This window comes from Felis catus, chromosome B2, assembly GCF_018350175.1.
Source record: "Felis catus isolate Fca126 chromosome B2, F.catus_Fca126_mat1.0, whole genome shotgun sequence".
Taxonomy (NCBI): domain Eukaryota; kingdom Metazoa; phylum Chordata; class Mammalia; order Carnivora; family Felidae; genus Felis; species Felis catus.
The window spans coordinates 56,592,510-56,608,973 of record NC_058372.1 but is presented as its reverse complement, the minus strand read 5'-3'; positions in this window follow the sequence as shown (position 1 = coordinate 56,608,973).

Below are 16,464 nucleotides of genomic sequence, written 5' to 3'. Positions count from 1 at the left end.
ATTTTTGTTCATCTGGGATATTCACCTATGGGTATAATCTTTGTTGGGTCCTTGGGCAGATCCCTGGGTAGTAGGACTGCCTCCAAACTGTGGTAGAGGGAGGCTGAATTCAGGCCACAAGACTGTTTCAGGAACTACAGTCAGATCCTAATTTTGCAGGATTGTTACTGGAGAGGTGCCTCTGGGGTCCCTGGGAAGGTCTCTGGGTGAGAAGGCAGCACTGCCATAGGACCTCAATAGAGCAGGGCTGGAACATAGTCATGGGACTACTTTAGGGACCACAGTTGGGTCTGAGGTTGGTGGGTCTGTTACTGGAGTTACTGATGAATGTAGCATTTCTTGGTCCTTTGGCACAACAGGTTGGTGACAGAACATGAATAAGCAGGGCTGGAGCCAATTCTTAAAGGGGTAGAGCTGCTTCCAGCCCATGAGTACCATGGTTGCAGACCTGCCAGTTGTGCATGAGCCTGCCTTGTCAAGGCTCCTGCCTTGTCTTGGGCTCCACCAGAGTTTCGTAACTTCCCACTTGGATCCCAGAGCCCCCAAAAGGCACTTTTTCCCATGGATAGCTGCCAAATATTCGTTTTTATGAGGGCTGTGGGATAGAGACCTCCTATTCCACCATCTTACACATGTTGCTCTTCATTGTCATTATTTTTACTTTAAAGTAAATTACTTTCTTAAAGTAATTTATACATGAGAAAAAATATCTATTGTATTTATCTACAAGTTTGCCATTTCTGGTGTTCTTTATTCCTTTTTGTGGTTCCGGGATTTCAACTTGCATCATTTTCTTCCACCTGAGAAACTTAATAATTCTTTTTTTGCAAACCTGCTGAAAGTGAATTTTCTCTTTATTATTTCACTTTCATTTTTGAAAGTTTTTCCCTTCTGTTGCTGTGAATGAAATTCTCACTTGACCTTAAGCAATTTAAAATCTTCATTCCAATGTCTTTTGGCTCGCATTGCCAAAAGTCTAATAATATTTTGTTCTCCTGTGTGTCTTGTGTCTTTGTTCTGTAGTAGCTTTTAAAATTCTCTTTATACTATTGGATTTCAGAAAGCTGAAAATGATGTGCCCTGATATGCTTTAGTGTATTCTACTGAGGTTTTATTGAGTTTCTTGAATGTGTAAAATTACATTCATCAAATTTGAAAATTCCCCCCAATATTTATTTATTTTCCCACCTTCTTTTTTATCCTTCTCATGAATTTCAGTTACACATTTGATATACTAGAGTATCTAATATTGTGTCCCTTGTTCCTTGTTTCCTTCTCTTCCTCCTCCTTTGCCTTCTTTTCCTTTTTCTTCTTCTCCTCCTTGTCATCCACTTCCCTTTCCTCCTTCTCCCTCTCCTTTCCATCTTCCTCCTCCTCTTAATTCTCCTCCTCCTTCCACTTTGGCAATATTTTCCCTCTGTGTATTAAATTTGGATATTTTCTACTGCTGTATTAAGGTCACTAATCTTTTCTCCCACAGTGTCTAATTTTATATAAAGTCTATCTAGGAGATTATAGGACTCCTGTTTTTTGTTTCCCTTCCTTATGTATCTCAGTCTTTCACTGCCTCTTGTCCAATGTCTGGCAACAATTGTTTCTCATATTTTGCCCAGTTTCTAATTGCTTATAGCAATTAGAATGAAGACCTATACCAGTTTTTCCTTTGTAGATGGAAGCACAACTTCGAGGTATTGTGTATACATTATCTATATACTGTATGTGTTTGTCAGTTTTTAAGTTATCACACAGTAAAATTGGTCATTCTGATGTGCATCGTTCTGGACTTTTACCCTAAAGTTGTAATTACCATTACAATCAGGATACAGACATTGTAATCACAACCCATCTCCATTATAACCCCTAGTAATAACTAAGTCTTTAACCCCTAGTAATAACTAAGCTATTCTATGGCTCTATCTTCATCTTTTTATCATGTAATATCAATGGAAACTAAATGTTGTCTACCCTTGTTTGAGCTCTGGGAATTCAGCAGTTGTTCTCTGCCCTATGTTATGAAGTTTAACTTCATATGTTATGAAGTTTAACTTCATATGTTATGAAGTTTAACTTCATATGTTATGAAGTTTAACTTCATAAATGTAACCTGGTATATGTAGAATAATGAAGAACATATTTTTTTTAAACCTAGCTACTTTCACTCAAAATAATACTATTGTGGGGCGCCTGGGTGGCGCAGTCGGTTAAGCGTCCGACTTCAGCCAGGTCACGATCTCGCGGTCCGTGAGTTCGAGCCCCGCGTGGGGCTCTGGGCTGATGGCTCAGAGCCTGGAGCCTGTTTCCAATTCTGTGTCTCCCTCTCTCTGCCCCTCCCCCGTTCATGCTCTGTCTCTCTCTGTCCCCAAAATAAATAAACGTTGAAAAAAAAAATAATACTATTGCTATTCAACCAAACTATTGCATGTGTCAATATTCCTCATGGCTATTGATGCCAAACATCTTTTCATGTTTGGTATTTTATGATGTCATATAGTACCTCTGAGAAATATAAATAATTTATTTTTAAATCATTGCCACTCTTATCTAATTAATTACATATGGAATAAATTTATAATTGACTTGCACATTTTGCAGCTGCCTTTCCTACTGTTAAATATTTTCATGTTTTAGAATTTCATTTTGCATTTGCAAATTTGAATGAGAGTTATGTTTATATTGTACTAGTAATTGCCATTTTTCTTTTCCAACTGCTACCAGTCCAGTATTTTAACAATTTTATGGTTTCTTTCATCATAACACTAACTGACCTACCTCTTGTTCCAAACCAGGGTTCTCTACTTCTATTATAGACCATATTTCTTGTAGTGGTTTGGTAACTTGTATATATATTTTATCTCAAGTGAAACCTTTAATCTAGGTTTCTAATAGTAAGCCTAACTTTTTGCTTTGTAGCATTTTGAGTTTGAGTCGCTACAAAATTTGATTCCCTGGCCTCCACTCCTTTTCCTTGATTGGAGTATAGCTACTGTACAACTATTGTCAAGGTTTTGCACTTTCTGCTCAGTTTATAATCTTTTGAGATAGTCATCTTTAATCTACTCCAATAACTTTTAGTTAGTTCTTTTAATATATTTTCTCTACCACAGCCATGAGTTGGAGTAGAGGTGTCTCCCAACTTTTTAGACCACCTGGAATTTTTCCAAATGGTCTTTATGGTTTATGCTACCTTTAAAATTCTATGTAAATACTTTGTTTACATACAGCATCAACTTATTGCTTGTAACATCTATCAATATGCACCTCATTCTGTGATGTTACAGCTAATTCACATTTATACAGTATTTTACTTTGATAGAAATTAATTTTATATTTTATTATTTTATTTTATAATTGCTTTAGCATTTCTTGTTCAGAGCATAGTAAATGTTGGTACAAAGAAGTCATGACCAGTGTCCTAAATTAAGAACATTGAATCAGTTCTTCCATATAGATCTTCAACTACATGCCCATTTTCACCTCTGTAATTGATAGTATTCTTAGGAAAAGTTGACACTTTTACATTCCTAGAGATTCAAGTTCAAATTAAATTTGAGGAGTTAAATCAATTTAGGTGAATTGCTGAATAGAGGCTTTTTCTTCACATCTTAAAAACTACTTAGGGGGCACCTGGGTGGCTCGGTCGGTTAAGCGTCTGACTTCGGCTCAGGTCATGATCTCACGGTCCGTGAGTTCGAGCCCCACGTCAGGCTCTGTGCTGACAGCTCAGAGCCTGGAGCCTGTTTCAGATTCTGTGTCTCCCTCTCTCTCTGCCCCTCCCCTGTTCATGTTCTGTCTCTCTCTGTCTCAAAAATAAATAAACGTTAAAAAAAATTAAAAAAAAAACTACTTAGTATGGAAGTTGAGAAAATAAGAGTAATAAGGTCAGTGCCCCAAAATGACTTCAGAAAAATTATGTGTACATAGGATCTTGTATCAAAAATAGTCATGAAGGGGCACGTGGGTGGCTCAGTCAGTTGAGCGTTCAACTTTGGCTCATGTCATGATCTCCCGGTTCCTGGGTTCCAGGCCCGCGTCGGGTTCTGTGCTGACAGCTGGGAGCCGGGACCCTGCTTTGTATTCTGTGTCTCCCTCTCTGCCCACCCCCCCCCCCCATCACACTCTGTCTCTCTCTCTTAAAAATAAAATAAAACATAAAAAAAAAATAGTCATGAGGTATGAAAGACAAATACATCTACTTCATTGCTGTACTTTAAAACTAGAATTTGCTTGTATGTGGTATCTTGAAAATGTGTTGTCTGTGTAAAAAAAACTTCCATGGAATAAGTATGATAAAATAATTTCACACCATCTTTATGAGTCTTGGCATCATGAAGTAAGCGTGGTGTAATGGAAGAATTACTTACCTGATTATCAGACACTAATACATGAATACCAAAAGCTTGTGTTAAGAGTTTTTCATTTAGAAATTTCTAAGACTAAAGTCAAATTCTTACTATAAAGAATTAGCAATGACTGCCCTAAAAGTATTTTTTAAATTGTATTTTATTATCTTTTTAAACAATAAAGCTCTGACTAAAGTCAGGATTTCTATTCTAAACAAATTACTAATGATTAACAGACATTTTATATGGGAGCAATCATTATTTAAGCTCTTTCTAATTAAAAACAGTTTTGGGGATTATGGGTACTAGAAAGCATAGTTGGTACCTTTTCTCACTATAAGATATGCATCTCTCTTATATTTTATTTTATTTATAGCAGGTACATAAGAACCACCTTATGGAAACTTTTTATTAATAGATATTACTGAACTCTTCAAAACAGCACAGGTTAAATAATTTTATATACATTAGGAAAAACTAAAACAGAAGAGTATATGTTAACACTGAAGTTATGGTTTGGTGTTACAAATTTTTTTTTTGTTCTCCAAATTTTTGTTTAAATTCCAGTTAGTGAACATACAGTGTAATATTGCTGTCTGGTGTAGCATTTACTGATTCATCACTTACATACAATACCCAGTGCTCATCACAAGTGTCCTCACTACCTATTTAATGCTTCCTCCTGCCCATCTGTCCTCCAGTAATCATCACTTTGTTCTCTACAGTTGAGTCTATTTTTTGGTTTGCCTCTCTTTTTCCCCCCATGTTCTTTGTTTTGTTTCGTAAATTCCACATATGAGCGAAATCATATCGTGTTACAAATTTCTAAGAAAAAAGTTACTAGCTCTCCCCTATTGAACTTTAGCTCATAAAATAATTTTCTTTTTATAGCCTCTTTATAGCATTCCTAAATTTCAACTACACAGCTTAAGAAAAGTGCAGCAATGATTTCTGCGATGGCAGTCTAGGCTAACTTTTATATTCTTACTGATTTTCTGTCTACTTGCCATCAGTTATTGAGAGAGGGGTGTTGAAATCTTCAATTACAATTGTGGATTTGTCTATTTTTTTGTAGTTCTATCAGTTGATACATTATGTATCTTGAAGTTGTTTTATTAGGGGCATAAACATTTGGGTTATTATGTCTTCTTGATGAATTGAGTTATTTATCATTATGAAATGACCCTCTTTATCCTAGGTAAAATTCTTTTTTCTAAAACTTACTTTGTCGGATTTAATATAGCCACTATAGCCCTCTGTTGACTGATGTCAACATGGTATTTTTTCTGCTTTTTTTTTATTGCAAAACTGTTTGTTATATTTAAAGTGGGTTTCTTGTAGGCAACACACAATTAGGTATTATTTATTCAGCCAATCTGATAATCTCTGTCTTTTAATTGGGGTGTTTAAACGTTTACATTTAATATGATTATGGATATATTTGAGTTTCATTCTACCATCATGCTCTTTTTTCCTTTTGTCCCATATTTTCTTTGTTCTCTCCCCCTCTTTTTCAGCTCTTTTGGGGAGATTAATTAGGTAGTATTTTATAGTTTCATTTAATTTTATTTGTTGGCTTATTAGCTACAGCTCTTTTTTTGTTAATTTAATGGTTGGTTTATGTTTTATAGTATATATCTTTGATGTCAGTGCCTGTCTTTAAGTGATATTATATATACTTCATGTATACTATAAGAATTTTATAATAGTATAATATACTATTATAGAATATTATTATAGTATAGTATAATATAATATAATACATATAGTATAGTATAATATAATACAATAAACTTCTCCCCTTTTGGTCTTTGTGCTGCCATATATTTTATTTAACTATATGTCATAAGCCTCACATAAATTTTTATTATTTTTGTTTTACAGTTGATTATCCTTCAAAGAGTTTTGATAATAAAATAAAATATATTTATTCACATAGTTACTATTTCCAGTCTCTTCATTCTTTTTTTAAGTCTACATTTCCATCTGGTATTATTTTCCTGCATTTTGAAGACCTTCTTTTGACATTTCTTATATCCAAGTCTATTAATAATTTTTCAGCTTCATTGTTAAATGATTCTTTATTTCACCTTCTGGTTTTAAAGATGTTTTCCCTGGATAAAGAATTCTGGGTTGACAGAATTATTTCTTTTATACTTTAAAAGTATTACTCCACTATTTGAACTTGCATTGTGTATGACAAGAAATTTGCTATCTTTGTTCCTTTGTATTTTTTTGTGCCTTTCTGCCTCTGGTTCCTTGTATAATTTTCTCTTTGTTGCTGTTTTAAGTGATTTGATTGTAATTTTTTTTGGAGTAGTTTTCTTCCCTTTTTTTGTGCTTGAGGTTTGTTCAGCTTCTTTGATTTGCAGGTTTCTAATTTTCATCAAATTAAAAAAAAACTGGCCATTAATTCTTCAAATACTTTTGGTGTCGCTGCTCCTTTCTCCTTTCCTTCTAATACTCATATAAGGAAGCTTGAAGTTGTTCCACAGCTGACTAATGCTCTGTCCAATATTTTTCAGTCATTTTTCTCTGTTTCATTTTGAATGGTTTCCATTGCTATGTCTTCAGCTGTATTTTCTGCATGTGTAATCTGTCATTTATCCCATCAAGTATATCTTTATTATTAGACATTGTAGTTTTCATGTCTAGAAGTACAATTTAGATCTCCTTAATATTTTCCATATTGTTTCTTTATATGTTCAAATATCCTGTAGCATCTTACATATATGGAAAACTGTTACAATAATTTACCAATGTCTTTATATAATAAATCTTTATATGTGTCTTTTTTGATATGATTTGGTTAACTTTTTAAAATTAATTTTGGGTAGTATTTTTCTCCTTTGAAGGCCTGGAATTTTTAACTGGATACCAAACATGGTGGACTTTGCCTTGTTGGTGCTGGATAATTTGTTTTTCTATAAATGTTTTTGAATGTTATTTCAAGGCATGGCTAAGTTACTCGGAAATAATTTGCTCTTTTAGTGCCTTATTTTAATGACAAACTAGGCAGTTTATGAATAGGTCTCAACCTGGAGCTAATTATCCCCACCTGAGGCAAAACTTTTCTTAGTACTTTTCCCATTGCCTCCTGAATTATGAGATTTTTTTTCACTCTGGTTAATGGGAACAATTACTATTCCTGAACACTGTTCCTTGGTGATTGTTTCTTCTAATCTGTTAGGGTAGTTCTTTACTGGGCTTTGCATAACTTCCTTAAAAGTGTGCATTGATCAATACTCAGCTGATTCCTACTCAAGTGGGAATCTTGCTTATATTTGAAATTGTCTCTTTGTGCTGTGTTTTCTTTGTGAATTCTGGAAGCTTTGGCCTTCCTGGACTTCCATGTCCGTCTTTTCAACTTAAGAAGTCCACTTACCTCTGCTTTGGACTTCCCTTTCCTGCTTGGAAACTTTACCCAGGTAGTAATCTGGAGCAATGTTAGGGCTTACTTTATTTATTTCTCATCTCCCAGGGAGCCCTGACCTTTACTGCCTGACGTCTGACATCTTGAGACATCATTTCATGTGTTTTAAAGACAAAGTCTTTAAAGAAAATGTTTTTCTTCAGTTAAGTAGGTAAGTCCAGTTTCTGTTACTACATTTTGGCTGGAAAGTCAGGGTTGTTTTTCATTAATTGTAATAATTTGAGCTCAGTATGCTTCATGGAGTCATTTTAATTTCATATCTTTTGAATTCCTTTCCTTCTTTAAAATATTGCATAATTTTTTCTCTTCTCTCCTTATTAACTAGAATGAGAAACATCTTACATGCTTCTTTATGGTATAGAGCCAAAAGTATGACTATTCCTTTAATAGAGACCTTTTTCCTTGAAAAAATTATAACTGGGAAAACATTAAGAATCTTAATAATTCAAATCTTCATTTTGGTCATTCCACATATGTTATTCCATTCAATGCAGTCTTAATAGCAGACTGAATTATGTGAACCTTATGGTTCTTTACACACCATATATCCTTCCAAGATTGCTTGCTTTGAATCTTGTAAATGATACCCAAAAAAGCTAACATACTCCTAAATATTCTTTGAATAGGACTGTTTCCTTATCTCAAGACTTCTCAGAGCCTTAAACGTGCAATTTTCCAAGAGGTAATTTGGTACTCATTACTTCCAAAATGTATTTGAATGTGATTTTGTTGTTGCTGTTTTGAATATATTTAAGTAATACATATAGGACAATATATCCTTAGCAGATATTTGAAAATCACAAAGAAGTGTTCTTCTATGATACTAATTCTAAAAGAATTGCATTAGAAAGCATATTATTATCAGATATTTAAGTTGTACCATTTTTCTTTTATTAACGCAGAAGTCTCATCTAAATAAAAATCCCAAAGAATTGAAAACCAACATATCTTTCTGCTTTGTCAACTATTCCATTCATTAAATGCTCTTCATATTAATGTTAATAACACAATTATGCTAATAAAATTAGAAAGTTAAGCATGAATATCATAGCTATCAAGAAATAAGGATTTATTTTGTTAGAGAGGAACCTCAGTTTTTCCATTTGAATATTTGTCTTGGTAGCACAGGATGTAGAAATTATAGTACTTGAATTTAAATTCAAATATTTTATTTATAAGCCAAGTCACTTTTTTTTAATGGAATCTATATTCATACTAGTTAATATTTGTTATTTTTTCTATACTCCAAGGCTGTCAACAATTAATATTTCTTTTGGTGCATTTGAATATTTTTGTCTGTGGTTATTAATATTAGAGACCCTAAGTTTTTAGGAACTGCAAATTTAGTCAGTGGTTTGATTCATCAGTTTGAACGTAAAGAGTGCCCTGCTATTGTTACATTTACTAATAAAGCATTAATTAACTAGACTACTTAATAAGTGGGTGTTCTGGTTAACTTAACATTGTCACAAAACTTTAAACATATTTCTTAGTCAGGAAATTGGATTATATTTTGGAGAAAATGCAGCGTACTCCTATTAATTAAATCTTTTGTCGATAATTGAAGATCCTGTCCAGTCTCAGGACCATCCTTCCGAATATCAATGAAGTCTGGATTGTATTGTATATAATTGAATGGGGTGTTAGATGTATCTATTCAACTGATGGGACAAAACCTAGAAACCATTTGGTCTTTGGTCTTGTGAAAAAATTCTTACCTCAAAATCTGAATATAGAAGAAAAATGAAAACGTGATTCTAGTTCATTGATGATTCTCTATTATGCCTTTGTTCATGGAAATGTCTTTATTATGGTCAATTTTTTGGTATTGTGTGAAGGAAAAAGTGAATGCTGTTTATTAGTGATGAATCTTAGTGTAAAATCAGAGCTTGATAATTATCCAGCTGCTAGGGAGGAACATCTTGACTATATCACTTTAACATATATAATAGAAGGGGAAAATGAATGGGGAGTAAGGCATCTCTGCACAGCAAATAGAAAAACACATAATATAAAACAGGTTTTAAGGCCTTTACTTACTCATAGGAGAAAGTCATTTGTAGAGTTGATACTTAGGCCAAAACCATTTCCTTTTGTACTTTGTTGAGTCTTCCTCATCTGTTTCAAAGAATATGTAGCCATAAAAACCCATAAAATAAGATAGATCATTTCTTTCAGTATAGATGCTCATAGGATAGTACAAATTACAAAACTTTACCTCTCTGAAAATATTAGTGTTCGCTCTTTTTTTTTCTTATATGGGCACAAAACTGGGCTTACTAAATTTCAATCTACATCATTGAATATTTGTTTTTATAAAAAATATTTTTAAAAGGCATTGTTGCTTAAGCATTGGAAAATTGTTAGTGACATTTTCTTATTTTATTCTGATGTCCCATCAATTTTTTTTCTTAAGTATGATCAATTTTTTAACTTCCTAGGTTGTTCTTTCAAATTCCCACAAATCAGATTTGCTACTCTGCTTCATTGCTTCATGTGGTCTGAGATTAATCTGCAGAGTGTCAATAAATCAAAAACTCTTTTTATTCATGCACAAAGTAGATTCAATCAATTTTACCCACTGCTGAGTTTCTGGTATTATCAAATTTCTGATCTACCTTTGTGCATTTAATACATAATTTAAGAATGTGATATTGACTGATTATTCATTATTTTGAAGTACTCATGGACTATAGCAATATTTAAACATTTCAAACTGACAAACATATCACCTCCAGTCGTTATTAGAGAACAATGTCTTAGAATTCATTTTCGTTTCTATGGTATGAAGTTATTTTATGTACTGGGGATATTATTTACATTACTTTTTTACAATGTATCTGGTATATATAATTGCATTTGCTTTTATCTATTTTATTATATAAAATAGTGAATTATCTTATCAATTATATTCTTCTCCAATTACTATTTTTCTATTCTCTCTCTTTTGGTTAATTTTTTATTTTGAAATAATTCAAGCTTACAGAAAATTAAAAGAACATTAGAAAACGTTACCACATTATATAACTCATTTTATCTTATTTGCTTTATTGTTCTCTCTCTCAATATGTGTATACATATTCAGATTTAGATATATATTTTATATTTCTATAACTATCTTATGTTTTATATATTTTATATTTATGTTACATGTGTGTAAATATTTTTTGAGAATAAACTGCAGACATAATGCCCATTATAACTAAAAACTAGGTACACTTTTTGCATAACCTTAGTCCAGTTGGTGGTGTGCTATGACTAGTTTGAATTGACTTGCAAAAGTTAAATGGGCTCATCTCTTTCTAACTCCTCTTAGTGAGTTCACATTAGTAGCTTGAAATCAGCAGTTGTGGGAGTGTTTATCACATGGAAATCAGTAAATGTCCCAAATCTGGGCTTCCTCACCACCACTTAGGGAGAGCCAGCTTATCCCTTTGGCATTTATCACCAACTGACTTAATTTATATTACCTTTATGTATTTTCCTTCTGTCTCTTTCTTATGGAAAACAGTAAGTATGCTTTGAACATAGTATGTGCTTAATGAACATTGGTCTAATGGATGAATTTCTTTTGGTTACAGCAATCCAATAGGTAAGGAAAACAATTTTATCTGAATGTGATGCATAATTCAATATTATAGCAAAATTATTGAAGTGATGTTCAAAATGTATGCTCAATTTTATTGTATATCAACAAATCTAATTTATTTTATAAGTAATTTAACCTTCCGAAAATTTAACTTAAAGCTTAAAATATTTAGCACTATAATATTACATTAAATATGATCTTTTCAAATTTCACTAGAAGTGAACATTTTCCATTGTCACATACCCATTAAGCGTTGTATTTATTTGCCTACTTAATCAAGTAGTCTACTCATCTATAATGTGTATGAACACATCAAAATAGTATTTGTAGGGTCTGGCAAAGTAATCAGTTTTGCTTGTTTTACTTTTCCCAGTCAGCTGTCTCCCTAGATTCTCTCCCCTGTTGAGCCTATACCTTAAAAAATATATTAGTATGGTAAAGGCTTTCATAGGTTACTTAAATCATAAGGTTTTGACTCTAGAACATATTATCAGAGCTCTGTAGCACCAACTTCCTGCTTATTAATGGACGTTACTGAATGGCACATAATTAACTATGGTATGTATGTGTATACTTACTTCTTTCTTGCAGTATAAGTAAACAGAATTAATCCTTCTTCAACTATAATTTTGTTCATGATTTTCCATCCTCACTAATTTCTAAAGAATTTAAAAATTTTGAAAATTCTTTCAATCAAGTCATATTCCCTTTATTGATTTATATTTAACCTTAACGTTATGGGAGCTTTACTCTCTAATTTCAAAAAAATCCAATTTAATATCTCTTTTACCTCTTCCTTTTTCTAGCAAACACAATGCATTGCTTATCTTTTCACTTGATCCAAAAATCTTCTTTGTTATCTCTGAAGATTATCATTGAATGCCAACTGCTTTTAGAATTTTTCTTGGTGTATCAGTGCCACTCAATAAAACCCTCACACTTTGAGTTGTGTTCCAGGGCTTAGTCCTTGGACCTTTACTCTGCCCTTTGGTGATTTTCTCCATTCTCATACTCATAAATATTATCTATAAGCCCCTAACTCAAAAATTATGGATCCAGCCTAGACCTGTCTCCTGAACCATCTGGAGTTGTTTATCCAACTGACATTTAGATGCCTCTACTTTGATAAATTAGAGATATGACCAAAACTTATGTCCCAAGCTGAACAACTGTTTTTCTCTACCAACAATGTGGTATCCTCAAATGTCTCTCTTTCTAATCTCTGTTTCCAATGTCACATCTCTGACTCTAACCCTCCCACCTCCCCTTTATAACAACCCTTGTGATTAAATTAGGCCCACCAGTGTAATCCAGGTAATCTCTATCTCAAACACTAAAATAAACATATGTGGAAGGTCCATTTTCCTATGTAATTAATCTCAACAGCTGGGTAGATATTCTACCTCTTATGTATGTTTCTATTTGTAAAAATTTTAAATTCACAAAGCTTAAATATGCAGTTTTAATAAACATGTACACCCATTCAACTTATATCTCTATCTAAATACAGAATAGTCCCATAAACCCAGCAAGTTCCTTTGTGCACCAGTCAATTCTTCACCCAGACACAACCATTATTCTGGTTTCTATCTCTATAGATTGGTTTTATTTGTTGTTGAAATTCATATAAATTAAATCAGATATAAACTTTTTACAACTGGCTTTCTTCAGTCCATATGTGCTTTAGATTATCTATGTAGTTGTGTACAGCAATAGTTTGTTCCTTTTTATTGTCTAGTAGTATTCCATTGTATGAATTTGCCATGATTTATGCATTCTTTTTTTCTTTTATGAACATTTAAATTGTTTCCAGTCTTTGATCATTATGAACAAAACTACTATAAACATTCTTGTCTTATAGATAAATGTTTTTATTTCTTTTGAATAAATAAGAGTAAATTGCTGGATCAGGGGAAGACTTGCTATCTTTTTTCAGAATGGTTGTAACATTTTACATTAAGAGGCACATTCTTGCTGATATTTGCACTGCCAGGCATCTCAATTTTAGCCATTCTAATTGGGGTGAAGTATAGTTTAAGTTGCGTTTTATGATGATTAATTATGGTGAACACTTTTTCATGTGCTCACTGGCCTTTCACAAAGTTTTTTGCACATTGTTAATTGGGTTGTTTCCTTTTTTATTATAGAGTTAGGAATTCTTTATATATTCTGGATATAAGCAGTTTTCCAGATATATGCATTGCAAATATTTTCTCCCAGTCTGTGGCTTCTCTGTTTTCTTTCTCAACGATATGTTTTGGTAAGTAAAAGTTGTTTGTTTGTTTTTAATTTGTGTTTGTGTGTGTGGGGGGGGTTCTTTTGAGAAAAAAAAGTTTAAGTATGAAATTAGTTTTATTATTATTATTTTAAAATACTTTCTGAGAGAGAAGTTTAAAGTTCACAGCAAAAATAGAAAGGTACAGAGATTTCCCAGGTTCGTCTGCTCCCACGCATTAGCAGCCTTCTCCATGATCTACATCCCCCACCAGAGTGGTACATTTTTTACAACTGATGAACCTACATTGTCATATTATAATGACCCAAAGTCTAGTCTACGGTAGGGTTCACTCTTGGTGATGTGCGTTCTATTTTATTTATTGAGAGAGAGAGAGAGAGAGAGAGAGAGAGAGAGAGGAAGGGGCAGAGAGAGAAGGAGAGAGAGAAACCCAAGAAGGCTCTGCACTGTCAGTACAGAGCCCAATGCAGGCCCGATCTCATGCGCTATGAGATCACGACCTGAGCCAAAATCAAGTCAGACACTTAACTGACTGAGCCATCCAGGCGTCCATTCTTAAATTTTTGATAAAACTCATTTTACACAAATTTTTGAAACCTAGTTGTATATTCAAAAATTGCTGTTTTAGTATGTGAGAATTGGGAATCTGAAGGAAGTATATGAAATGCCATTAGAAGACATTCTACTACTTCAGGCAACAGTATTTAGGAAGAAGTTCAAGATTAATAACATTCCAAAATATATAGTTGTTTTATGAAGGAATATGAAAATGTGCAAAATAATAAAACTGGACTATTATCTTATAATACATGCAAAAATTAATTAAAAATGGATTAAAAACTTAAGTGTAAGACATAAAACAACAAATGTCCTAGAAAAAAACAGGGAAAAAATCTCCCTGATACTGGTCTTGGGAATGATTTTTTGGATAAGCACAATCAACAAAGCACAATTAAACAAGTGGTGAGACTACATTAAAGTAAAAGCTTCTGCACAGCAAAACAAGCAACCAACAAAATGAAAAGCCAACTTATAGAATGTGAGATTATTTACATATCATATAATTGATAAGGGTTTACTAACCAAAATATATGACATACACCTCAGTAGCAAAAGGGAAAAAGGGCTGCAGACCAAATAGACATTTTTCAAGAATATATACAAATAGCCCAAAAAGTAAATGAGAAGATGTTCAATATAACTAATCACTAGGGAAACACAAATCAAAACCACAATGCAGTATCACCTCACACTTATTAGAATGGCTATTATCAAAAAGACAAGAGTTAACAAGTGTTGATGAGGATGTGGAAGAAGGGAAACTTTGTGCACTAATGGTGGGCACAGCCACTATGTAAAACAGTATGGATACCGTTTTTGTTGTTTTTAGCAAAAGTTCATTTCTAAAACAGAATTCTTAATTATTATTACTTTCTTCTGTGCTCATTTTGAATATTCTTCCGCTAAACAAAGACTCGAGCTAATTCTTATTTTCTGGTGGGTATCTATGACGTATGTTCATAGCTTATCAAACAATGACTCTAAGTGCCTAAATTCAGAATAATACTACTTGATTTTTAACATGCAAACTGCTTTTGGGGATCACCATTTAACCATTGGATAGAACTAAATTTTATGTTTTTACCTTCAAAAGGGAGATAAGCTGAAAGTAGCTAAATATGATTAGATTAGCATTTCCAGTATTTTTAAGTAGTTCACTACTATCATGAGTTGTCTTTTTATTAAGCCACAATATGGGAAAATTAGTGAAATAAAATAAAGGAGTTAAACTTTCCCCAATCTATTATGTAAATGTAAACTGTTCTTTAAATGAATACATTTCAACAGTTATTACTTTTTAGTATCATAGCTGCCCACTAATGTCCATGTGCAAAGACTGGCAGAATGACTATCACTAGGTCGACATTATAGACATTATAGAAAATATTATATCATGGTTTTAAAGTATCTTTGTGAATTGATGGACTTTGTGACAGTTTATTGGATGAATTGGGAAGCTCTAGAAACTTGTCAATGTCTTCACTGTCTATAATATGTTCCTAATCTTAGGGTACTCTAAAGATTTATTTAATAGTTTATTGGGGAGCCTGGGGGGCTGAGTTGGTTGGGCATCCGACTTTGGCTCAGGTCATATTCTCACAGTTGAGGAGTCTGAGCTCTGTTTCAGGCTCTGTGCTGACAGCTCAAAGCCTGGAGCCTGCTTTGGAATCTATGTCTCCCTCTCTCTCTGCCCCTCCCCCACTTGCACTCTCTTTCTCTCCCTTTCTCTCTCTCTCTCAAAAGTAAACATTAAAAAAATAAAATAGTTTACTATTATAGTATCCGATAAAAGGAACCCATAACCAGCAATTCTTACATTGTATGTAACTATAATCAATTAATCAGAGTCATTTAATCTTGAAGAGTGAAAGCCTCAATAAGGACTATGCCATGTACTCTTGACAGTTAACAACCATGTAGCAATCTCATGAGTACAAGCTTCCCAATGCAATCAAGCACTGCCATGAGCACACATATCTGTTGGTCTAGTCTGAAAAACCAAGTCAGGATTTTAGAACTTTCGGTGGAGAGGCAGGTATCTTATCAAGAGTAGACTACTAGCTAACCCAAAATCAACTTAACAAGAATTGATTATACAGAAAAATAAAATGAGTGAGGAACAGCTAATGAGATTATTTGTTTGCAATATTATTGGTCTCATTTTTAAGTTTTTATTTTCTGATGGGTGTATGAGAGAATCTTTGTCTTCTTTATCCATCTCTAGTTCTCAGTGTAGTAGGTTCCACTTGTGTAGTATGAGAGGAAACATTCTTTGAGTGATTGCTTAATTCAAATGACCCCTTAG